The sequence below is a fragment of the Bos taurus genome, chromosome 12, assembly GCF_002263795.3.
Source record: "Bos taurus isolate L1 Dominette 01449 registration number 42190680 breed Hereford chromosome 12, ARS-UCD2.0, whole genome shotgun sequence".
In the NCBI taxonomy this organism is placed as follows: domain Eukaryota; kingdom Metazoa; phylum Chordata; class Mammalia; order Artiodactyla; family Bovidae; genus Bos; species Bos taurus.
In genome coordinates this window covers 50,163,392-50,189,055 of record NC_037339.1, presented here as the reverse complement: position 1 = coordinate 50,189,055, position 25,664 = coordinate 50,163,392, and the positions used below count along the sequence as shown (strand labels likewise).

The window sequence follows — 25,664 nt, the reverse complement described above, 5'->3', positions numbered from 1 at the left end:
GGTTGAAAGGTGTCCAATATGCTATTGAGGGCAATTACAGATGTAAGAGTTGGTCCATAAAGAAGGCTGAGGACCATAGAATTAATGCTTTTGAACTGTGGTGTTAGAGAAGACTCTTGAGAGTCCCTTGGTCAGCAAGGAGATCAAAAAAAGTAAATCAGGGCATCAACCCTGAATATTCATTGGAAGGACTGATGCTGAAGCTGAAGCTCCAATACTTTGGGCACCTGATGTGAAGATCCAACTCATTGGAATAGACCCTAATGCTGGGAAAAATTGAAGGCAAAAGGAGAAGAGGGTGGCAGAGGATGAGATGATGTTCAATGGACATGACTTTGAGCAAACTCTGGTAGATAGTGGAGGACAGAGGAGCCTGGTGTGCTGCAGTCCATGAGGTCGCAGAGTTGGACACAACTTAGCAACTGTACAGCAACAACAACAATCCTTTATTCACTTTATGATTTTTAAAAATTTCTATTTTCTAGATCCTATCTCTTCTCTTTAAGCTCTGTCTTAATTGCCCTTATATTTAAAAATTATGAAACTTATTTTGGCTTTTGACATGTTTTAGAAAACAAAGATCATAGTCATTTTAGAATCTAAACTTTTTACCTTTATCATTAGTATGTTTTCATATCTGTTAGGGAAGCTCCTCCTTGTTTTTCTTTAACAGTCTCTTTTGGGTATTCATATCATTTATTTTCTTCAGATGAGCTTGAGAAATATGTTGTCGAATACTTACAAATAAGCCATAGCCTAGTTTTTGAATTATTGACTTTTTATATTGCTGAATCTTTCCATCCATTAATATGGCTTACTCATCATTATTCAAATCTGTTTTTCATTAGAAAAGAAAGAACGTGAAAGCACTCAGTTGTGTCCAACTCTTTGTGACCCTGTGGACTATACAGTCCATGGAATTCTCCATGCCAGAATACTGGAGTGGGTAGCCTTTCCCTTCTCTAGGGGATCTTCCTGACCCAGGAATTGAACCAGGGTCTCCTGCATTGCAGGCAGATTCTTTACCAACTGAGCTATCAGGGAAGCCCAAAGCATCAATTCTTCGCACTGAGCCTTCTTTATGGTCCAGCTCTCATATCCATACATGAAAGTGAAAGTCATTCAGTTGTGACCGACTCTTTGTGACCCCATGAACTATACAGTTCATGGAATTCTCCAGGCCAGAATACTGGAGTGGGTAGCCTATCTCTTCTCCAGGGGATCTTCCCAACCCAGGGATCCAAACCAAGTCTCCCTCATTGCAGGCAGATTCTTTACCAGCTGAGTCACAAAGGAAGTCCCTTTTTCTCATGCCTCCCCATAAATTATCAGTTCCAATTTTCTTAAGATATTGAAATTTCTTGTTAATATTATTCACAGGTTTCCCTGCTGTATTTTTAATCAATTTGTTTCTGTCACCTATTGGTTTTAGTGTATTTTATCTTCATCTGTCGACGTTTTTTTTGTTGTTCATTTTGTTTGGTAAGATTTCTTTTCTTTATCTTTAAGAACCTTTATCTGTCTCATACTGGAAAGGCAATTCTCCACTTCAAAATATAGGTATTTTAGTAATTTTCCTAGAGAGAAAAGAAAGATGATTCCAAGTTCATTCAAATAAAATCAGTGCATATTTACTAAAGTCTACAGGCACATGGCTCTTTCTCTAGCAAATGCTAATATGTAATGAGAAGTTTTCCATCTGTTTGAGGAAGTAGGAAACAAGTGCATGAACTTTTGAACAGTAGTGAGATTTAAAAATAGCTGAATAAGGCATTCCTGGAAAGGCAAAACTATGGAAACAGTAAAAATATCAGTGGTTGTCAAGGGTTCAGATGGAGAGTCGGGAGGGGTAAACAGGTGAAGCACAGGGGAATTTTTAGGCAGTGAAACTCTTCTGTATGAGAATATAATGGGGGACACATGACCTTGTGCAGTTGTCAAAATTAAGAGAACTGGACAACACAGAGAGTGAAATCTAATGTGAACTAATAGATTAGTTTGGCTCAGTATTGGTTCCACAGTTGTGACAAGTGTACCACACAAATACAAGATGATGATAATGGAAATTAAAGGCAGAGGAGACAGGGAGTATATGGGAGCTTCCTACTTTTCTGCTCTGTTTTTCTATAAACTTAAAAACTAGCCTAAAAAAATGAAGTCTGTTAATTAAAATCAGTAAAGAACTTCAAAGGAAAGATTTCACAGGATAAATATTGCCAAATGCATAGTTGAGATAAAACTAGTAATGGTATCTCAGAGGACAAGGTATTCTTTTAAGTAAATGTGATCAGAAAGGATTGTACCAAATAACACACTGAGAGTGAGATTTTGCAAGGTTGACTTAGATGGATGGAGATTTGCTGATTAGGCAGTGCTGGGAGGTTGGTTGGCTTCAGTAAAGGATGGAGGTAGAAAGGTGTCAGATGTAAGAGAAACAGCTAACACTTTGCTTCAAACACAACGTCTTTCCTCATTTTTGGAACCTAGCCTCTAAGTAGAGTTTAGGATGATGTCTTTGAAAACCTTGACTGTCAAGCTGAAGTGTTTGGACTTGAACCTCTAAACCACAGGGAGCCACAGCAGGCAAGTAACATGATTAAGGTGAAATCTGAATATGATATTTTAAATGTAGAATAGTGAAAGTGAAAGTGAAGTCGCTCAGTCGTGTCCGACTCTTTTCGACCCTCTGGACTGTAGCCTACCAGGCTTCTCTGTCCATGGGATTCTCCAGGCAAGAATACTGGAGTGGGTTACCATTTCCTTCTCCAGGGGATCTTCCCGACCCAGGGATCGAACCCGGGTCTCCTGCATTATAGGCAGACGCTTTAACCCCTGAGCCACCAGGGAAGCCCTGGTGTAGAATACTAGAAGTTAATTGCACAAGCCCTAGGAGGGGACCAAAGGGGAAAATATCCTTCTCCCGTCCTGCTGTGATAGGATGAAGTGACACTTGTGGAGCTGGAGACAATGCCTGGAGCAGACACTGTTGATACTTTGCTTGGGATCTCTTTTCCTTCTGAGTGCAGCAACCTCAGCTCCTATGAGCTTTTGCTTCTTTGTCTTTTGAAATTAAAAAAAAAATTATTATTGGAGTATAAATGCTTAACGATGTTGTGTTAGTTTCTGCTGTGCTTTGCTTAGTCACTCTGCTGGGTATGTCTCTTTGTGACCCCATGGACTGTAACCCCAGGCTCCTCTGTCCATGGGGATTCTCCAGACAAGAATACTGGAGTGGGTTGCCATGCCCTCCTCCAGGGAGTTTCCGTTGTACAACTGTGCAACAACACAAATCAGCGTTAAGTATACATATAACGCCTCCCTCTTGAGCCTCCTTCCCAACCCACCCCCATTCCACCCCTCCAGGGAACCTAGCTGAGCTCCCTGTGCTATACAACAGCTTCCCACTAGCTATCTGTTTTACACATGGTCGTGTATATATGTCAATGCTACTCTCACATTTTGTCCCACTCTCCTCTTCCCCTGCTGTGTCCATGAGTCAATTCTCTATGAAAAATGGTACAAATAAGCTTTTGCTCATAATGGACTGTTCCTGCTGGTTGCTTTCAGCCTGTTGTTTGTGGGCTTCTGGACTGCTTTGCCCACACTCGCGGAGAGAGTCAGATGCCCTGGGAGATTTCAATACTCCCTACCCCCTCACCAGCCAGACCTTAGTCACTGACCTCACCGCTTCACATTACTTTATTGTTTGCGTATAAATCCTTTGCCCAGAATCTTTGGGGTCTCTGACCAAAAAATATTACCTAGTAAAAACTTCCGTGAGAGTTTAGCTTTAAAGCTCAGAGAAGGCAATGGCACCCCACTCCAGTACTCTTGCCTGGAAAATCCCATGGATGGAGGAGCCTGGTGGGCTGCAGTCCATGGGGTCACGAAGAGTCAGACACGACTGAGTGACTTCACTTTCACTTTTCAGTTGCATGCATTGGAGAAGGAAATGGCAACCCACTCCAGTGTTCTTGCCTGGAGAATCCCAGGGACAGGGGAGCCTGGTGGGCTACTGTCTATGGGGTTGCACAGAGTCGGACATGACTGAAGCGACTTAGCAGTAGCAGCTTTAAAACTGTGGACAAAAATCTCTCCAACTTTTCTGCCCATCCATCTTGTTATCAGCATGCTGAAGTGTTGGTGTGTGACAGTCCTTTCTAAATTTCACTCTGATTTTAACATCCTAAGATCCCAGCTCTAACCCTTCTATTGAGCTTAAGGTTGGGAACTGCAGTCCTGAGAAGATTAATTTCTGTCCTGTTCCAAGGTTGGCCTCAATCCCTCCACCTGATTTTTTAAGGAATTATTTCTATTACCAGTTGAGATGAGGGTAATTGATATACCAGAAATTAAGAATACATTGGCTTTATTAGAACCATTTGCATGGAATGTCCTTGCTGATCCAGTGGTTAAGATTCCATCCTTCCAATGTAGGAGGTGTGGGTTCGATTGAAGGTCAGGGAACTAAAATCCACATGCTTACTGGTGAGGCCAAAAAAAAAAAAAAAAAAAGTAAAAGAAAACCCCAAGCAAACAAAACAGCCATATTTGCTTAAGCAGTACAGATAATCAGGTAATTTGGGGAAAATAATATACATGTGAATGGAAAATGTTGAACTAGAGAATAATAAGTTGGAAGGTGGGGAACTTTCATCATCCTGTACAGAAAGGCAATATTTGAGCAAAAAAATGGATACTAGACACAAAGACCAAAAAAGGGGAGGAAGGATGCATTTAAAATGTAAGGAATAAAAGATAAATAAATCAAATAAAATGTAAGGAATATACATTTAAATGGGAAAAAGATGATGCGAAGCCAATTCAAGTCAACAAATATAACCTACTTTATTGTTCCTTTACTCAAAATAGGTATTAAAAGGTTCTGGGGGCTATCATTTCTATCAGAATGTAATCTCTTACAAGCTTAAAAATAAGACAGTAGCCTTGAGAGGCAAGAATGAAGGTCAAGCATCTTAAAGGCAGGATTACTCTTGGGCAAAAGTGTTTAGAAAGCTGAGCGTGTCCGTATTCTTCTGCCCCTTCTTTCTATGTCTTGTCTTCACATCCTTTGGTGTTGGCTCCTTAGATGCCATGGCCAGGGAACCCTCTCTCCAAGCGACAGTTTCCCCCTCACTCCTCTCCAGGACCTCATGCCACTAGGGTTTTTCCTCTCTCCCAAACTCTTTTCCCTCCTCTGGGCCCTACTCTCTGATATGTATTAATGAATGTCAGTCACTTATTAAGTACCTAAAAAATCTGTTAATGTGATGGCTAGGTAACTGATAAATTTATTGGACAGCAATGTTTTAACCCTTAAAGATGAATACTTAACAAATGTAGTCAGTTATAGGCCTGGCTAGTGGAGGGGAATATTTTTGAACAAAAGCAGTAGTTTTCTTCTGACCCTTTTTCCTAAGAGAGACAATGACACAAATCTGTTCAAATAAATTAATGTTGCCTTTTTGACGACTGCCCCATATGGCAGGAAGAGGTTTAGATGCCAACTGACATGCCCCACCAATCCCTTCACTGTGTATGTACACAAGAGGCAGGGAATGGAGTAAATTCAATTTTGTGTTATTCAGGGTGGTATTCATTGACCTATATACCTGCTAATTTGTGTAATATGTTTGTTCAGGAAATTGCAGTTGAAAAAAGATCTTGCATCATAGGGGGAGCAGAGGACCCAGAGACGTAATCTTCAATTTATCAAGACGGATGATGGATTCTTTCATTGTTTCTCAATTCCCAGAGCTGGCTTATGTATTGATAAGGATGATCCCCAAAGATTTGGTCAATTTGCTGCTGCTGCTAAGTCACTTCAGTCGTGTCCAACTCTGTGTGACCCCATAGACGGCAGCCCACCAGGCTCCCCCATCTCTGAGATTCTCCAGGCAAGAACACTGGAGTGGGTTGCCATTTCCTTCTCCAGTGCAGGAAAGTGAAAAGTGTAGTAGAACATAAAGGTGACAATAGTAAGTACATTTTTTGGTGTGCAGTTGTGGGAGCAAAAGGTTGATGACATAGGCTAAGAGCAAACAGAAGAATTGCAGGCGATGAGGTCGGCAACTAATTGAAGGAATTCTCCTGCAAAGGGAGGAGGAAAGACATGGGGAGTGGCTGAAGGGTGAAATGGGATTGTGAGAGGGTTGTTTTTAGTTTACAATGGGAGAAATGAGAGTATTCCCTAGGCTAATGGGAAAAATCAGTGAGGGTGATGAATTGATGATGCAAGAGAAAGAGAAATGCTAGAGTGATAATGCTGGATAAATGAGAATGCCGTTCAGCATATATGTTGGCTGTCTGACTTTGAAAATTAAAGTCGCTTAGTTGTGTCCGATTCCTTGAGACCCCATGAACTATACAGTCCATGGAATTCTCCAGGCCAGAATACTGGGGTGGGTAGCCTATATCTTCTCCAGGGGATCTTCCCAACCCAGGGATCAAACCCAGGTCTCCCACATTGCAGGCAGATTCTTTACCAACTGAGCCACAACTTTAGGAGTACAGAAAGAGCACAGAAGACAGAAACAAGAGCAGAGGATCTGGACCCCAATACAGGAAGGTGTTTGGATGTGATTATGGGAGCTATGGAGTTCTCTTCAAATCGTTTCAACTAACAGTGAAGTTGGAAGCCAGTTGATTGCAGAGAATGAGGACGGGGAAAAGATGTGGGAACTTTGAGGAGAAGACAGTGCAGGAAAGATCCATCTAGTGATGAGGGTCTTGGGAAGGAGGGATGGCCTGGGATTCTGAAATTGATATCATGTAATGATCCTATGGTCAGTTCATGGTGTCCAGGTGCCTTAATTGTGGCCAGGCTGTGAGTGTTGACCATGAGAGTTTCCCAGGGTTCTGAGTGTCCGTCATGATCATGGAGAAACTGGAGGCTGTCAGGCACATGGGTTACATTCAGTGCACAGACTCCCACTGGACATCACATTGGCACATTACACACGGTATCATTTCCCATTAGACTGAGATTGAGATGAAAGTCCATTCTGCTGACCTAATGATTTTGGTACAAGCTGGCTGCTTTGTGGCTCTCTGAATAATGAATGCAAATTAAATTAATAAAAGTTAAAAAAGTTTTTTTTAGTAAAAAAATTACTAAATCATAAGATAGCCACTAAATACAACTTAACTTTTACTAATTTCATGAAGCTTTGACTAGAGATAATTATTACAGTTAATAATGAAAATGAATTCTGCCATCCCAAGGGGGTGTATTTGTAGGTACAATTCTCCAAGTCATACGTACTCAATTTTTGAAAATATTTATTTTTTGCTTTTTGGTTGTGCTGGGTCATTGTCGCTGCTCAGCCTTTATCTCTTGTTGCGGTGGGGTGGGGGTTGCACTCTAGTTGTGGTGTGAAGGCTCCTTATAGCAGTGGCTTCTCTTGTCATGGAGGACAGACTATACAGCGCAGGCTCAATAACTGTGGTGCACAGGCTTAGTTGCTTCACAGCATGTGGTATCTTCCCAGACCAGGGATCAAATACATGTCTCCTGCATTGTCAGGAAGCTTCTTTACCACTGAGCCAGCAGGGAAGCCCCCATACATACTCATTGATTCATGTCCTTAAGCCATGTCTCTGATGCAAATTTTTCATCACTTCCCTGCCACATATTGGAAGTTCCTTCAGATGAAGGCTGGATGGTTCTTTAGGCCATTCCTTTGGGCACTGACAAGAGTCATGGGAAGAACATTTTGAGAGCACTCTTAGACCTGAGGGGAGAATTAAATGCAGAAACAACTGTCAGTAACATCTTCCTTCTGGAAGGTGAACTTCATGTTTTATATCTTTAAATACAGTGTTCATTCCAACCATGGGTGATGTTTAGGCTGGCTGAGCAATGTTAGTCGCCACTGACTTCAGAGCCCTAAGAAGACCCTATGAGCCCTTGGCTGGAGTAAATGGAGAGGAAACTTGAGAGCAAATGCCTTTAGGGTGACTTTTTCAACACGTCCAGAATTCTTCTAGTGAGGCTAATATTTTTACACCATCTGCTATAGGTTATTTAACACATCATCATCCACTAAAGGAAAATAGTGCCTTGCTAAGCCAAAAGCAGGGAGGAGATACATTTTCACGAGAACAGTTCAAATGATTGCTGGCTGCTCCTGTCACTTTGACAGTATCTGGAAGGAACAAACACGCAAATGCCTCAGAGACCTATTTTCCTCTGCTCCCCTGAAAGACTAGGGAGAGAGGTTAGGTGGAAAAAGACACTAGAAACTACTGATGAAGAATGCTTACCCATTCTGAAACGTGTTCGGTCTCCGGGAACATTTTTGTCCTGTTGGTAGGTGGAGTGACGCTGGCAGTGAGCATGGGCCGTGTTTCCAGCTACCCCGCACACTGGAGGCACGTAGCCAGGGACTGTGACACGTTGTGAATCTAAAAGGATTTTGTACTTTTGTTGGAGGACTCTCCTCTTTCCATTTTCATGGGGCTGCCAGTATTCGTTTTTGCTTTTCTAAACTTTTTGAAACAAAGCCTTACTAGTTGAAAATTTCCAGAGATGTAATAAAATGTTGGAGAATCAGCTCTCGTGAAGGATATACTGAGTCATTGCAACTGAGTCTTATGGTTCTAATGGAATGTATTTTTAAAGTTAAGTAAGTGGAAATTTTAGGTGAAAGAGAACAATCTCCATCTAAATTCAACTACAAACTACTAAGTTAATATAGAGCAAAATGAATATTTGTAAGGTATTCATAAGTGTTAAGATATATTCATCACAATAATTAAATAAGCATGTTATACTTATTTCCCCTAATGGGATGGGTAATTTTGAAGGATCAGTGTATGAGGGATGCTTATATCAATTCAGTGACATATTATTTACTTACATAGTCTCAAAATCAAATGATCATAGTGAAGCAAAAATTTAGTTCAAGCACCTTGAGCATCTGTGATGGTATTTAGCTCATTTGTAGTTTCATTCATTCATTCATCCATCCGTCCCTCCATCCAATAGTATGGCACTTGTGCCTGCCAGTCTATTTAGTCCAGGCTATTATTTCCCTAGAGAGGGGTTCCTTGACCAGCCACCATCCCTGTTTCATTCCTTACGTATTTCTTCTTATATGTTCCTATAAAACCCTACTCGTCTTATTACGGGAGTGATTGTGCGTTATAATAACTGCTTGTTTAATACTAGTTTACCTACTCTGGTATGGCCTGTGAGCATTGAGGCCACGTCTGTCTTAATTTCCACCCCAACCCTGGGGCTCTGTATACTTCCTGAAAAATGGCACTGGAGGCATTTCTCCTCAGAGGTCGTCAGTGAACTACCTGTGGACCAAACTTCTATAACCTCCCATTCTTTAACTTAGAGTCTTTGTACCAGAGTTCATTTTCCTTATTATTACACATATTGGAATGTGTGGCACTCATCAGACAGACACCTTGAGATTCTTTTTTTAAAATTTTATTTTGCTGGTTTTTATTTTAAAACAATTTATTGAAGTATATTTGACATGCAATATTATATTAGTTTCCTGCGTACAATGTAGTGATTTCACATTTGTATATGTTGCGCCATGACCTTGATATTCTTGTTCTCTTTCTGTCCTCATAGAGGAGGAGGTTGGGTCACTATGGCATCAGCTTGTATTAAGGATGATTGAAGAAAAGGCATCATTATACTGCCCGCTATGCATGTGAGCTCTGGCATCAGCTCTTTTGCATATTACAGCCTTCATAAAGTCTTGTGTGAAATTGAGATTATCTTCATCTGGCTGCAACCCAATGAACCGAAGTTTTTTTTGATTACTGATATTTTGTGGTTTTATGTTAGTACTGCCTAGGCAGACCTGCATGCTCAAATACAACTCCTGGAGTACTGGCATCCTGAGCCAGGGTATGATCATTTTGGAGAGGTCAGTGGGAACCATTGATAATGAGAATGATGCTGAGGTAGGTAACTGGAACACATGAAGGTTTTTCTCTGCATGCAGAAACAAACAGAACTTGGGAAGAATCAGGAAGAGTTGTTTCTGGTTGGCAGGATCTGAGCAATCAGCCTACTAGGAAAAAAAATCGTAAAGCAGGAACAGATGTGCAGGGTTGAAGGGACAAAGTCATGAGATGTGGGAATTTGGCTAGGAGCCCAGGATAAGAGAGGTAGAAGAACTTCATGAGGAGTGTCCAGGGAACACTGCAGTTTGGGCGCTTGGAATCTCTAGTGTGAATCTGGGCCTGGGTAGCAAAAGGCCTCAAGTTTTTAGAATGAAAATGGCAGTGAGAAATAGTGCAGCTTTTGACTGATAGTGGAATTTTAAGGAAATTTGCAAGTTAGTCCCAGAGGCCCAAGTGTCAACTACAGTTCTAGCAGAGCTATTTTACTAGCTGCATGAGAAAAAAAGTAGCTGAATGAGGCATATTTTTTTTTTCCCCACTTCAGCTAAGCTTAGTAATGATATGAAATGGAAAGACCTGGGAATCCTTAGTCTGTGGAGAAAAAATTATTTGTGAAACTCTAGATGCTGGCACTGAACTGTTATCCATACAAATAGAGTCTCTGTTATGTTCTTGCACCATGTTTCACCTCCAGCACCAAGTCCAGGCACTTGCCATAGTGAGCCTGGTGCCAAGTGGACTTGCTGGGGTCTGCTGAGTTGTTCTGTGCCACCCAAGAAGGCACTTTGGATGGGCACTTCGTGATCCACCTAGGTCCTCAAGCATTGTCATTTTCACTGATATATAGCTGGAAAGGAGACATACAGCTTTGGAGGTTAGGCTCCTTTGGAGAAAGGGATCGTGGGTGAGGCCTAGAGGTGTATGTTGCTTATAGTAGCAGTAGCAGTATTAGTTGCTCAGTCGTGTCTGACTCTAGTGATCTCATGGACTGTAGCGCACCAGGCTGCTCTGTTTATGGGATTCTCCAGTCAAGAATATTGGAGTGGGTAACCATGCACTTCTCTAGGGGATTCTCCCCACCCAGGGATCGAACCTGAGTCTCTTGTGCTGCAGGTGAATTCTTTACCATCTGAGCCAGTAGGGAAGCCCACTGGAATGGGTCTATTGCTTACAGCTTCCTGCATTTGAAAGAGTGAATCTGTGTCATATAACTTAAACAAGATGTAAGCTTTCCAGTTAATTGAACTTAATTGGAAATAAATTCTCAAGAAGATGCTTTCAACACATCAGTTCACCAGTGAGGGTAATCTTAGAAACCTAGAGCCTCCCTGGAACCCTGGTAGCTTCTTGTTGTGGGCGTGTGAGATGTGACCTCTGATTTAGCAGACAGGGGTGCTACCTTCTATTCTCAAACAAGAGGGTCTTCAAGAGGATTTCCTTGAGTTTTCAAAGCCAGGCTTTGTGGTTAGGAGACACACAGAACTAGTACCAGGCTTAGGACCAAGAAAGCTCAAGTACATGGTGGCCTTGGGTGGGTTTGACTGTTGGAAGCCATCAGGGGGTGAGAAGTAGAGGTGCAGCCAGGAAAACCTGATGCTAGGGTCTCAGTTTGCCCAGGACTGCAAGGTTTCCTGATTCATGGTACTTTCAGTAGTAAAAACAGGCTTGACTTGGGCAATCTAGGATGCTGGGTCATCTTTGATGTCCCATTGAAATTGATCTGTAATTCCTGATTGTAAGGGAAGGGAGGTCTAGATGTGGGCCATCAGGAACAGAGATCAGCCAGAAGCTCACTGAGGGTCCAGTAGGCCAGCAGGAAGAGTGGGGGGAATGTGAGCAGAAACCCTTCTGAAGCATAGCCAAGGCCTGAAAAGGATTCCAAGAGGCCTCTTGGAATGGATATTTACGTGGCCAGGGACAAAGTACCTATAGGCCAGCAAGTCTAGCAGGGAATTTCTGAGGAGCCAGTGCAAGTATCCCTGGAGAGAAGATGTCACCTCTATTTGTCTGCTGAGTACCACGTGTTCAGTCGCTCAGTCTTGTCTGACTCTTTGCAGCCCCATGGACTGCAGCATGCTAGGCTTCCCTGTCCTTCACCATCTTCTGGAGTTTGTTCAAACTCATGTTGATTGAGTTGGTGACGCCATCCAACCATCTTATCCTCTGTCACCCTCTTTTCCTCCTGCCCTCAATCTTTCCCAGCATCAGGGTCTTGGGGATGCAGATTTCACCATGTGGCCGGACCAGAGTGTGCAAAGCCTCCTACCTGGGGAAGAACTGGTCCATTTTCACCCCTCCTGCTTCAGCTTGTGACCCAGCACCTGGGAGTTAAGTAGGGGCAGAAGCTTGTGGGATGAGATTACAGAAAGTACCTTGCTCCCTTCCCTTACATAAAAGAGAGCAGCTAGAACACTAAGGCAGGTCTGGAGTATTTTTGGTTGCACCATGGGATCTCAGTTCCCCAACCACCACGGATTGAACCCAGGCCATGGCAGTGAAAGTGCCGAATCCCAACCACTAGACCAGCAGGGAACTTTCAAGTCTGGAATTTGGATATCTTGAACTGGACATTCTTATGACTGCATGTGCCACTGCATTGTCTTAAAATGATCAGAGTGAACCGATTACCCAAGAATAAGCAACTAAAGAAAAGAGAATAAGCAATAATAATACCTTACAATAGACTTTTCATCCAGAGGCAAAGAAGGATCATATTTACTGAATGCAGTTAAAAGGGACCTTGGAGACAAAAATAAAGATATGTAACATTTGTAAAACAATGCAGTTATAGAAATCAGTCTATTGGTAACAAAACAAGAGGGGCTTCCCAGGTGGTACAGTGGTAAAGAATCTGTCTGCGAATGCAAGAAACTTGTGTTTGATTCCTGGCTCAGGAAGATGCCCTGGAGGAGAAGGCAACCACTCCAGTATTCTTGCCTGGAAAATTCCACAGACAGAGGAGACTGGAGGGCTACAATCCATGGGGCCACAAAGAGTTGAACATGACTGAGCACACACAACATAATGAGAACACACAGAAAATAACCCCCCAAAAGCCAGGCTTGTTCTGTGATGGTAACTCCTCACCAGGTTAGTATCATATGTCCTGGCTATCAAGCATACTTCTGGTTCAGCTTCCTGTTTTCCTTTTGGAAGAATCCAGAGGTGATGTCCGCGTGTGCTGCTTTTTGATCTCTTTACATTGGGAGAGTCTGATATTTTCAAGGCCACACTCCACAGCAGTCTGCAAGTTTGAACTTGCCATGGAACCAGATATGCAGGCATCTAAAAGGCCCACGCTGCAAGAACAGCAGCTAAAAATCTTCTCTCTTTCCAAAAGTAGAGTCCAGACCATTTATCACAGTCAGAGGCAATGCATGAGATGACTGTAACAAACAAATGAATGAGTGCCCGATAAATCACAGTAGCTTGATTAATCAATAAAGATATTGATTTTTTAAAAGTGATCTTTCGCATCCCCTCCCCACCCTCCACCAAGGGATTTGCACAGGCCACTGAAAGATAAATGTGTCTCCCATTCTTTGGGGCTTGTATTTGACCCAGTGTAATAGGAATTGATCATTATCTAAATGTTGTTTTGGCTAGAACGTTGTAATTTGCTGTATTACAATGTCTAAAGTGTTGCTTGTACAGGTACCATCCTCTGTGATTGCATCTTTTTATCATAAAGACTCATGCTTCTGATCAGGAATCCCCCTGGAGTTCTCTTTTCCCAGTTATATGTTGAAGAACAAGAAAACCAATAACGGAAATTTTCCTGACTTACCAGAGGCTACATGTGTGAAGACTATTGTTTGCCAGAGGCTGGTATTTTCTATCAGAAACTTACAGGAATGAATAGGCCAGATCCTGTGGTAAGATGCCCAGTGCTTTATGTTTTTCCCAAGGAAGGAAAGATTCTTCGATCCCCAGTAGGAAGCATGGATTCTTCTCATACCACTGGTACTGGAGGTCATGGTTATGGAGAACATTTGCATGCTTTTCTTGGTGGGAGGAGATGGGAGCCAGTCCCCCATCCCTGGCACATTCCAGCTTCTTTCTATCTCCTCTCTGCCCCGCACTGAGGAGCTCTCAGCCACTTACATCAGGGAGTGGACAGCTTTCTCATCTTCTCCTTGGTCCAAGGTGACCTCAGAGGACTCAACACTATTTTGCACAAAGTCTGAAGTAGTGAAATCTAAAAGGTCAAAAAAACTGACCACATGATTTGTCCTTATTTTTCTAGTGTGAAAAATGGCATGGGTATTTTCTGAGTCCTAAAATCCTTGTATTCCTGGTTTATACAGCTTAAAATATTTTTAGTTAAAAAGTTGTCAATTACTGACATCTCTGACATTATTATTGACATTACTCCTATCTCCTTCTAGTCTTTTCTCTTTGACCGTAATTTTACACTCTGGTGTGCCTCTTATTTTTAATTATTTTTTTTCCCCTAATCTCTTCTCAATGTTTACTCTTTCCCTAGATAAACCTATCCAATTACATACCAACCCTATGGTGAAAACTCCCAAATAGATATCAGCTTTTTAAAAATCTGAGCCCTAAACTTATGCATGCCAGTGCTATACATGTTGCATCTTCACTTGGATGATTCACGAACATTTCTACCTTCATACGTCCATGCGTGCATGCCAAGTCACTTCAGTCTTGTCCGACTCTTTGCAACCCTATGAACTGTAGCCTGCCAGGCTCCTCTGTCCATAGGATTCTCCAGGCAAGGATACTGAAGTGGGTTGCTGTGTCCTCCTCCAGGGGATCTTCCCAAACCAGGGATCGAACCCATTTCTCTTGGGTCTCTTGCATTGGCAGGTGGGTGCGTTACACTCGTGCCACGGGGGAAGCTGCCTGCACACATGTAAAATGGCCATTTATCTACCCTCACACCTATTCTCACCCGGGCCTCCCCATTTCAGTGAATAGTATCACTCTTTATTCACCTCTCTAAGCCAAGAACCACTCAACTAATCTTCAGAGAGTTGATAATGAGACTTTGTACAAGGTACATCTAATTCTATCATACTTAAAGTCCTTCAGCATCTTCCCACAGTACTTAGAAGATAGCTCAGCATCTTCACTATGGTCTTCAAGGCTGTGCCTGGCCTGGTTCCTGCCTCCCCCTCAAGTCTCTCTTTATTCTGCTATTCTCTAGCTATGCTGACCTCCCTACTTTCCTTGAATATACTTTCTTTCTTGCCTTAGAATCTTTTCTGGCCTTAGATCCATTTTGGGTGGTTCCCTCTGCTTTAGGGCCTATTTTGCTCCATATTTCTTATCTCTGGTGAAGCATCACTTCTTCAGAAATGCAATTTCCAATTCTCCTGTCCAAAGTAGGTCCTTCTCCTGTTGTTCTTAAAATACCTTAGTTTCCTGCCAACCACTAATCTCAACATGAGATTATTTTCTTGTTATTCATTTGTTAATTTAGTGTCTTCGCACCCCTCTCAGGAAATGTTTTTTTTTGAGGCCAGTGACCACACCTCTCTCGTTGATTATTGACAATAAGCACTGGTTAGGCCTGGCCCAACTTCTGGTACCTATGGGCATTTAATATATTATTTCTTGAATAAATACATGTTAGAAATGACGAGTTAAGTTACTACACAGTTGGTCTTAACCTTTCTCAAGTCATTGTCTGCTACCAGACAATTGACAATACCGTGGGCTGGTGAGGGTGTGAGGCGATTGTTTTCTCAAGCACAGTTGATAGAACTATAAATAGGTATAAGCCCTGGCGGCTCAGATGGAAAGAATCGAGCTTCAATGCAGGAGACCTGGGTTTGATCCCTGGGACAGCAAGATCCCCTAGAGAAGGGAATGGTGACCCACTCCAGTATTCTGGCCTGAAGAATGCCATAGACAGAGGAGCCTGGCAGGTTACAGTCCATGGGGTTGCAAAGAGTCAGACACGACTGAGCAACTAACACTTTCACTTTCCTAGCTTTTCCAGAAGGCAATCTAGTCGTAGAAAAGTATTAGAAATATATGCTATATGATTCAGCAACCTTTTACTTTTAAATTTAATTTTATTTTTAATTAATTTTTATTGGCATATAGTTGATTTACAATGTGTTAAACTTAGGTGTACGGCAAAGTGAATCAGTTATATATATATAACTGATTCTTTTCCCATATAGCTCATTACAGAGTATTGAGTAGAATTCCCTGCAGCAACCTTATTTTTAAAGAGTAATCACAAAATGGGGAGAGATTTATGCCCAAGGAGTGTATCATAGAGCTATTTATAGTGGCACCAAATTGGAAACAACCCATATATCCATTAAAATGGTTAAATAAATTATGGTACATAAAAACAATTGAATAATAGGTGACCATTACAAATGGTGTAGATCTATATTTATTGACATGGATGAATGTCCATGACATATTGTTGAGTAAAATTATCAGTTTTCATATATTATGTACATATATAATGATTCCCTTCACACAAAATTGTTTACACTCAACTATATATATGTATATATATAGGGAAAAGGGAGGAATGTTTATCCAAATGTTAGCAGTGGTTGTACCTTGATAATGGAAATTCAAGTGATTTTTGTTTTGTTTTTTTGAGTTGTTTGGTTTCTATAAGGAGAATGTATATCTTTTTTACTAACAGTAAAACTACTTATCAATCTACCTACCTATCAATATATACCTACTTCGCTGCTAGACATCATTGATAATAGTTTGGAAATATTTAATATGTATCCACAAATGAAGTTGCTCTGTAGTTTTATTCTATGTTTTTTTTTTTTTTTCTTTTTGGTTTTTGGTAGTAGGCTCAGCCAGTTAACTAAATAAAAACAATTGTAATTATCTCTGTTTTGTTTTTCTGTGCTCTAGAACAGTAATACTACAGAAATGATCAGATTTTTAAACCATTAAAATATCTAGGTTAGATGAACAGAGGTGAGGAAGGTGGTATTTCTTTGGCAACTTAAAATCTGTGATTATTGGACCATTCTGAATGACTATCTATTAGTCATATCAAACCATATTAGTCAAGTCAAAACCATGGTTTTGATATATCATATTTTCCTGGAAGATTCTTTATTTTTAAATATATTGAGATAAATTTTAAATAATTATATTTCAGAAATAAGATAATTCTGGTTATATTTCTGTTTTTCTTTCTTTTGATCAGTTAGCCTTAACAAGGCTTTATTCACTGTATTGTTTGTTTGCTTCAAAGTAATAGCTCTTTGATTAGTTGATTTTATTGACTTTCTATTTTCTAATTAATTTTGTTCAGCTTTTAATCTTTATTAATAAAGATAAATATGAAATACATTGGTATTTTAGCAGAATAGTCATATCATCTATGAAGGTGGAATCAGAAGGGCAAAATTCTCCCCTTCTTTCATTGGCTGAGGATACTTCCTCAGTCTCCTGAAGGTAACTGCCCCAACAGGAAAATGGACCCATATTGGGAACAGTAATGTCCCCAACTGCTCAACTTACCATTTTGCTCAGTGCCAGGTAGAAGCCAGAGATGCTTAAGTGGATCTATGAGGGTTCTGGAGTCTGGCCACTTCCTGACATTTTGTGTGATTGATTAGATTATCACTGCCTTCTAGGGGCTAATAACCCTCTTTCACTTTTGTTTTGAAGGGTGAAAGTGAAAGTCTCTAAATTGTGTCTGACTCTTTGCCACCCCATGGCGTATACAGTCCTTGGAATTCCCCAGGCCAGAATACTGGAGTGGGTAGCTATTCCCTTCTCCAGGGCATCTTCGCAACCCAGGGATCGAATCCAGGTCTTCAGCATTGCAGGCAGATTCTTTACTGGCTAAGCCACAAGAAAAGCTCAACAATACTGGAGTGGGTAGCCTGTCCCTTCTCCAGCAGGTCTTCCTGACCCAGGAACTGAACTGGGGTCTCCTGCATTGCAGGCAGATAGTTTACTAGCTGAGTTACTGGGGAGGGGTGAAGAAGGGGTTAATTAAGTTATGACGGGGTTCTCTCAACTACTCCCTGCACAGCTTTTTACATCACTTCTAGCAATTTTAGTTTGGTAGGCCTATGCCTCAATCTTGTTCTTTTGGAAAGCTGTTGAAACTTTCTAGTAAGTGGATTGCGCTCCTACCTAATTTCCAGCAGTGGTTGTTGATTATATTTCTTTAGATATTTGAATGGGAATCTGTAGAGAAAGTGGAATTAGAGATGTGAATTCAGATGGCTATCTTGAACCAAATGTATTTAAGATGACTTTTCATGGAGACACTTGGTCCCTTCTGTCTGCACAATAAGATGCATATAATTGTACTTGCGGGAACATTTGGGAGAGGGAAAGGGTAGATTTTAATTTGAATATATGTCCCTGAGTCTTATTTTTTTTTCAGTGAAGTTACCTAATTATCAGTTTAGCTTTTACACTAGATACTATAACATATAATTTATTATATATTTGAGAATTTACAAAAAGTAGTGAGTACTTTTTGTAACAAATGTTTACTAATCAATGTTGGTTTAATCATAAGCCTTTTATAAATTAGTCTTACCTAAGTCAATGTTTTCTACTTAACCAAGAGTGTGTGTGTGTGTGTGTGTGTGTGTGTGTGTGTGTGTGTTTGGTACTATTCTCTTGTTAAAAAATAAAGATGAGGTTCATATGGAAAAGTCAGCCAAAGTTTTCATGCTTCACAGTTTTGCTCTGGGAAGGGTCCCCCAATTTTTTTGAACCCTTGGGAAGATTTCTCAACATGCAGATTAAGGAGCAAGAAAAAACAAAAAGCATTTCTTATAGCTAAAAAATAGCTACTCTACCTTGTGTCTTTAGAATACTATTTATAAAAGAAAATGACAGCAGGTTAATCTCTGTTCTCCCTGTGAACTTGGAACTATTTGGATGAAGACACAGAGAGTTTTCTGTCATGCAGTTCTAGGTGTGAAATCTGCTGTCATGTTGGGAAAATATATATATTGTGTTTTGGGAAAGAACTATCAGAAATTGTCAATCAGAAGAGACACAGGCACTCAAGATATTTAGTATCTTGAAGGCATTCTTCAGGTAGTATGATACTGATGAAACCAATTGTTTACACACAGCTTACACACACATACTGATTCTAGTGGTTTTAGAAGAAGCAAATTTGTGACTTTACAGAAATGAATGTGCTATATTTTGGGTGTTATATTCACTGATTTTGATTGCTCAGTCCTCACGTCTGTTGCAGTTGCCTTCTATGGCAATGGTGCTTCTCTGCATTCAGTTCAGTCGCTCAGTCGTGTCCAACTCTTTGCGACCCCATGAATCACACACACCGGGCCTCCCTGTCCATCACCAACTCCCGGAGTTCACTCAAACTCACATTCATCGAGTCGGTGATGCCATCCAGCCATCTCATCCCCTTTTCCTCTTGCCCCCAATCCCTCCCAGCATCACAGTCTTTTCCAATGAGTCAACTCTTTGCATGAGGTGGCCAAAGTATTGGAGTTTCAGCTTTAGCATCATTCCTTCCAAAGTACACCCATGGCTGATCTCCTTTAGAATGGACTGGTTGGATCTCCTTGCAGTCCAAGGGACTCTCAAGAGTCTTCTCCAAAACCACAGTTCAAAAGCATCAATTCTTCAGTGCTTAGCTTTCTTCACAGTCCAACTTTCACATCCATACATGACCACTGGAAAAACCATAGCCTTGACTAGACGGACCTTTGTTGGCAAAGGAATGTCTCTGTTTTTCAAAATGCTATCTAGGTTGGTCATAACTTTTCTTCCAAGGAGTAAGCGTCTTTTAATTTCATGGCTGCAGTCACCATCCGCAGTAATTTTGGAGCCCCCCAAAATAAAGTCTGACACTGTTTCCACTGTTTCCCCATCTATTTCTCATGAAGTGATGGGACCAGATGCCATGATCTTCGTTTTCTGAATGTTGAGCTTTAAGCCAACTTTTTCACTCTCCTCTTTCACTTTCATCAAGAGGCTTTTTAGTTCCTCTTCACTTTCTGCCATAAGGGTGGTGTCATCTGCATATCTGAGGTTATTGATATTTTTCCCGGCAATCTTGATTCCAGCTTGTGCTTCTTCCAGTCCAGCGTTTCTCATGATGTACTCTGCATATAAGTTAAATAAGCAGGGTGACAATATACCATCTTGACATACTCCTTTTCCTATTTGGAACCAGTCTGTTGTTCCATGTCCAGTTCTAACTGTTGCTTCCTGACCTGCATATAGGCTTCTCAAGAGGCAGGTCAGGTGGTCTGGTATTCCCATCTCTTTCAGAATTTTCCACAGTTTATTGTGATCCACACAGTCAGAGGCTTAATTCCCTTCAAAATGAAAAATACTGGGACAGGTAAGTAAAGACTGAGTTGTTGCCCATAGGAGTTTTTACATCAGATCCCCTTGATCTCTGCTGTGCCTGTTTTCTGGGAAAACTTCTGCTTGAATCTTTATCAGCCTGATTGAAAATTTTGTGATGAATGAGTCTACATTAGCGTCCCTCTGGTGTGAGGCATCCATTTCTATTTTCTATATGGATCTCTTTTCATTTCTAGTTTTTACAAATTGATAAAGTACAGCAACCAGTAGTAGTTGATAAGGGGTAACAAAATCAGCAATAAACACCTGTAAAGATCATGTCTTCATCTAACCCATCCTTGTAACTGTTTGAAAATAGCATCTTAAAATACAGTGCATTGCCATTCAAATCACTGAATTTAGACTCATGACTAGATCACAAGGACACCCACCCATGAGCTCAAAAAGAGGGATGAAAGGGAAACCACAGTTTGCCTATGCCTGGAGTGGTCTTTCAGTATAGATATGAAAAGTTGTGATATTCTGGGTATAAAACTAATGCTCCTGAGGATATTGAAATGAGGCATCTTGTTAACAGCAAAATTTCTTTTTGTCTATCACGAATGTCACAGTGCCTTTTTATTATCTTCTTTATAATTCAGATAGATGTCTCTGCCCTTGGTGAGACTTCAGTTTCTTCATTTTTATTATTGAATCCTTCCCTTGTTCTTCATCCATTCTCAGATCTTCAGCCACCGGTCATGAGTTTCCAGACCCCTCTCCATGCAAGAGGGAAGCAAACAAGACCATCAGGTCTGGCAGAAGAAGGTGAGAGAAGAGTCTTACTGTATAGTCAGCTGAGCATCCTATTCCTGCCCATGATTCTTGGGCCTCTGGCAGCCATAGCAGCAATTTTCTTCATGTAGGCTTTGGGTTAAAAGGGTCCCTCTGTGGTTATGGTTCTCTGTGTAAGAGTTACTCTATAATCAATTTGGAAAGAAAAGAAATCAAGGTCATTTGAAACTCTCCTGATTAAGTAGCTTAACTTTTGTGCCTATAGACCAAAACATTTGGTCACAACCATCTTCTTTTGGGGGAGCTTTATTTACATTACATTTCTCTGCTCATTTATTCAAAAAAATTTTTTTCATTAACTTTTAAATGGGAATGAGGTAAGGTAGTCTTTAGAATTCCTACTACCCACAATGAATTGCAATGATTATTATTCTTCTGTAAGTATTAATTCACTTATGACATACATTTTTATTGTAATATGTTTGCTCCTTGGGCTTTGCTCAAAAGGTTATTTGGGGTCTAAATATTGTGATCAGTGAAATACCAAGAGCCAAGGCAAGTTCTCCTGAAATTCAAAACTTTTGGGAGCACGGATTAAATTCTCTGCAGAGATTTTAGCCTAGAAATGACATTAATTCAGTCCCCGACACAGATAAGTTGATTCCTGGCCTTCAGATTTCTTCATCACTCCTCAGCGGTCTCCGTTAACTGCCTCTAATCTTTGCAAGGTGTTTCCTTCTTCACACTCTGTTCAACCACCTTTTAGAACTTGTCAATTGTTTCCTACTGGGTCCCTGATTGATACACCTCTCTTCCTCTGCTAAGGGCAGGAGAACTATGGCAGGATATTCTTATTTAATTTTCAATGAGTTCCATGAGGGCAAGGACAATGGGCTTTGTTTTGCTCCGTCTGTTTTTATAAATGGATTAATTAATGTAGGAACATTGTTGGTCTGTCTTCGGGAAAATTATCAGTGAAGCAAGGAAGAAGGGATCTTAAAATGATATTTACATTTATGCAAACATATCATAGGGTCTGAGCTATACGTGTCTTATGTAAATTGTTTGTATATTATCAAAGCCAAGTTTTACCTTGCTGATCACAATATGAGAATGAAATAACCCATACTGGAAGAATTAATTCTTAAAATGTTTCAAGTAGCAGGTGTGCTTTTTGAACACAGGCTTTTAAAAAATCTTTTCTTTTTCATTGCTGGTTCATGAGTACCCAGCCTGGAAAGTAAGGATTTTTAATATTATTTCACACACATACTCTAGTAGTTTATTGTATGGAGATAGTGAAGGACAGGGAAGCCCGGTGTGCTGCAGTCACGAAGAACTGGACACAATTTGGCAACTGAACAACAAATACGTTAAAATTTAGTTAGTGGATTTGCAACTCTAGAACAGAAATATATTAAGTGATAATATGCTGAAGCCCAGAATCAGTCTGCATACTTACTGTTCAGTTGCTCTGTCATGTCCGACTCTGCGACCCCATGGACTGCGACATGCCAAGCTTCCATGTCTTTCACTATCTCCCGGAGTTGAACTATTATGCTCATGCTCATATAGAATAACAAAAATGTGTCATTCTCTAGTGCATTGATTTAATAGCTTTTTATAGATCTCAACCAAGCAATTATTCCCAAACCCCAGCTATTCTGACCTTCCTTATCATTGTTTTTCCTACTATAAAAATAATTTTGTACATAGTACCAGGTACTGACCAGGAATCTTAAGCACACACTACCCCTAAATTCTTAAGCTTTAATCTTTTGCAGTAGCTCTTCCATTCTGAAGAGAAAGGTTTCCTCAGAGAAACTAAAAGCAGCAGGCAGGACTTTGAAGATATATAAAAGGATGTTTTCTAAGTGTTCAGTGAAATACTTATTTATCTTTCTTTTTACTTATGGGACTCTTGATTGATTAATTTTTTCCAGTTCTCCAAATAATAAAGTTTACACTCTTTTTTTTTTCCTTTTCTTTTCAGTTCCCATTTATTTTTGGCTCTTGGGGCAATGTCATCTTTTCAATATGAAAAAAAGCAGCAAATTCATCACAATAGAATCTGAAGTGTAGAATAGGACAAAATCAAGAGGCGGGGAAGCAGTAGCAGAAGAGAGATGTTTGCCAAAAGATGGAAGGTGTTCTGTCCCCTGTCTGGGGAATGACGTTTAGGTGGCAGCACATACCTTTCCATATAGGTACAGAAGGGGCTGTATATATATATATATATATTTTTTTTTTGGTAAGAAAAGATGGGGTGGGAAGGGGTTTTCTGGAGGCTTAGAGACCAAGGCTATCTCTTGCTTCTCTTGATCCCCTTTCTCAAACAGGGGAAAGGAGGGAATCCAATGTTATTATGAAGGAGATAAAGTGGAAGAGGAAGGGATTCCCACTTGACAGGGTGGGGGCCAGAAACTTGCAAAGGTAATAGCTCAGGACAGAGCTTGGAAGGAGTCTGAAAATGAAGATAATACTGTCAACACCTCTGCAGAAGCTGAGAGGAGCAGGGAGATACTTGGCACCTAGGACTTCGGTACCCTGGATGCCCCTCTCCAAACCGAACCTTTTCTGGTAGGGACTTCTACCCACTGCTCAGTTTCCTTCCCCTGGGCCAGCACACTGGCCTAGGATGGCAGTCACTGATGCAGGTTTTCAGCACCTGGTTCTAAATGAGATTTGAGGAAACCCAGCCTCTTGGAGAGCTATCTCGAAAACAGAGAGGGAAATGTTAACTGGACAGATGGGAGGAGTGGGCACCAGAAGGAAAATGACAGGGTTACCCAGAATGGCAGAAATCTAGGCTCCCCAAGAGTGTAAAGAGAGAAGAGACATTCAACAAACAACAAATATTTATTGAGCGCCTATTATGTGCCAGGCACTGTTCTAGAATCCCCTCCCCCCAAAGAAAAACAAGATAGAGGCAGAAAATGCAAATTCTGAGGGAGAGGAAAGGGGTCGTTGAGGAAGAAGGCTGAGGGGATTAAGAAGCCTAAGGTGACAGGGACTTGGCCTTAGGCCTTCTCTTCGGCCTCCTCACTGAAATCCTCTTCCTCTTCTGCGGTGGCATCCTGGTACTGCTGGTACTTGGAGACGAGGTCGTTCATGTTGCTCTCAGCCTCGGTGAACTCCATCTCGTCCATGCCCTCACCTGTGTACCCGTGGAGGAAGGCCTTCCAGCAGAAAATGGCCGTGAACTGCTCTGAAATACACTTGAACAGCTCCTGGATGGCCATGCTGTTGCCAATGAAGGTGACTGCCATCTTGAGACCACGGGGTGGGATGTCGCAAACAGCTGTCTTGGCGCTGTTGGGGATCCATTCCATAAAGTAGCTCCTGTTCTTGTTCTGCACGTTGAGCATCTGCTCATCCACCTCCTTCATGGACATCTGCTCACAGAACACAGCAGCCATGCTGAGGTACCGGCCATGGTGGGGGTCACAGGCAGCCATCATGTTCTTGGCATCGAAGACCTGCTGGGTGAGCTCAGGGACAGTGAGGGCCCGATACTGCTGGCTGCCATGGCTGGTTAGAGGGGCAAAGCCAGGCACGAAGAAGTGGAGGCGTGGGAAGGGCACCATGTTGAAGGCCAGCTTGCGGAGGTTAGCATTGAGCTGGCCAGGGAAGTGGAGGCAAGTGGTGACTCCACTCATGTGGCCAAGACGAGGTGGTTCAGGTCTCCGTAGGTTGGCACAGTCAGCCTGAGGGTGTGGAAACATATGTTGTAAAGGGCCTCGTTCTCAATGCAGTAGGTTTCATCAGTGTTCTCCACCAGCTGATGGACAGAGAAGGTGGCGTTGTAGGGCTCAACCACAGTGTTGGACACTTTGGGTGAGGGCACCATGCTGAAGGTGTTCATGATGCGGTCAGGATACTCTTCACGGATCTTGCTGATGAGCAAGGTGCCCATTCCGGAGCCAGTGCCCCCACCCAGCGAGTGGGTCAGCTGGAAGCCCTGCAGGCAGTCACAGCTCTTGGCCTCCTTCCGAACCACATCCAGGACCGAGTCAACCAGCTTGGCTCCCTCTGTATAGTGGCCCTTGGCCCAGTTGTTGCCTGCCCCGGACTGACCAAAAACAAAGTTGTCTGGTCTGAAGATCTGACCAAAAGGACCTGAGCGAACAGAGTCCATGGTTCTGGGTTCTAGATCACCAAGATAGCACAAGGGACATATTTGCCACCTGTGGCTTCATTGTATTACACGGAGATGCAGTCCAGCTGCAGGTTGCTGTCCCCATGATAGGTGCCGGTGGGGTTGATGCCATGTTCATCACTGATCACCTCCCAGAACTTGGCACTGATCTGATTGCCACACTGACCGGCCTGGATGTGCACGATTTCCCTCATTGTTAAAATTTATTCTAATCCTTTTGCTCACTTCAAAGTGTGTACGGGGCAAAAACATAATATGGAATTAGTTTTTCTCTGCTGCTGGTCGCAGGGTGGAAAGATAGAATAGGACCCGGAGGCTGAAGCAGTGAGGTCCGAACGTGGCGGCAGGAAGGTTCTGAGAACAAGTTTACACTGTTAACACTGGCAATTATCTTTCACCCAGAACTCCTTCTAAGTAAATTTTATTTTCTTTATAATCCTTATTACATGTAAAATTATCTTAATACATTTATCTTTTTAAAAATCTTTCTTCTCCATAAGAATATAAACTCCATGAAGACTGGTACCAGCTTTATTCTTAGATCTTGGAAAGTATTTGACATATAATATGGATG

The 25,664-nt window shown here is 41.5% G+C and overlaps 1 non-coding gene and 1 pseudogene across 1 annotated transcript; both read right to left on the bottom strand.

Annotated features, from left to right (window-relative positions):
• Positions 1-2,775: 2,775 nt before the first annotated feature.
• TRNAY-AUA (transfer RNA tyrosine (anticodon AUA)) lies at positions 2,776-2,847 on the bottom strand. The gene has a single exon. It is a non-coding gene; the product is annotated as a tRNA-Tyr (tRNA).
• Positions 2,848-23,771: 20,924 nt separating this feature from the next.
• Positions 23,772-25,327, bottom strand: LOC781412 (tubulin beta chain-like; annotated as a pseudogene).
• Positions 25,328-25,664: the final 337 nt, after the last annotated feature.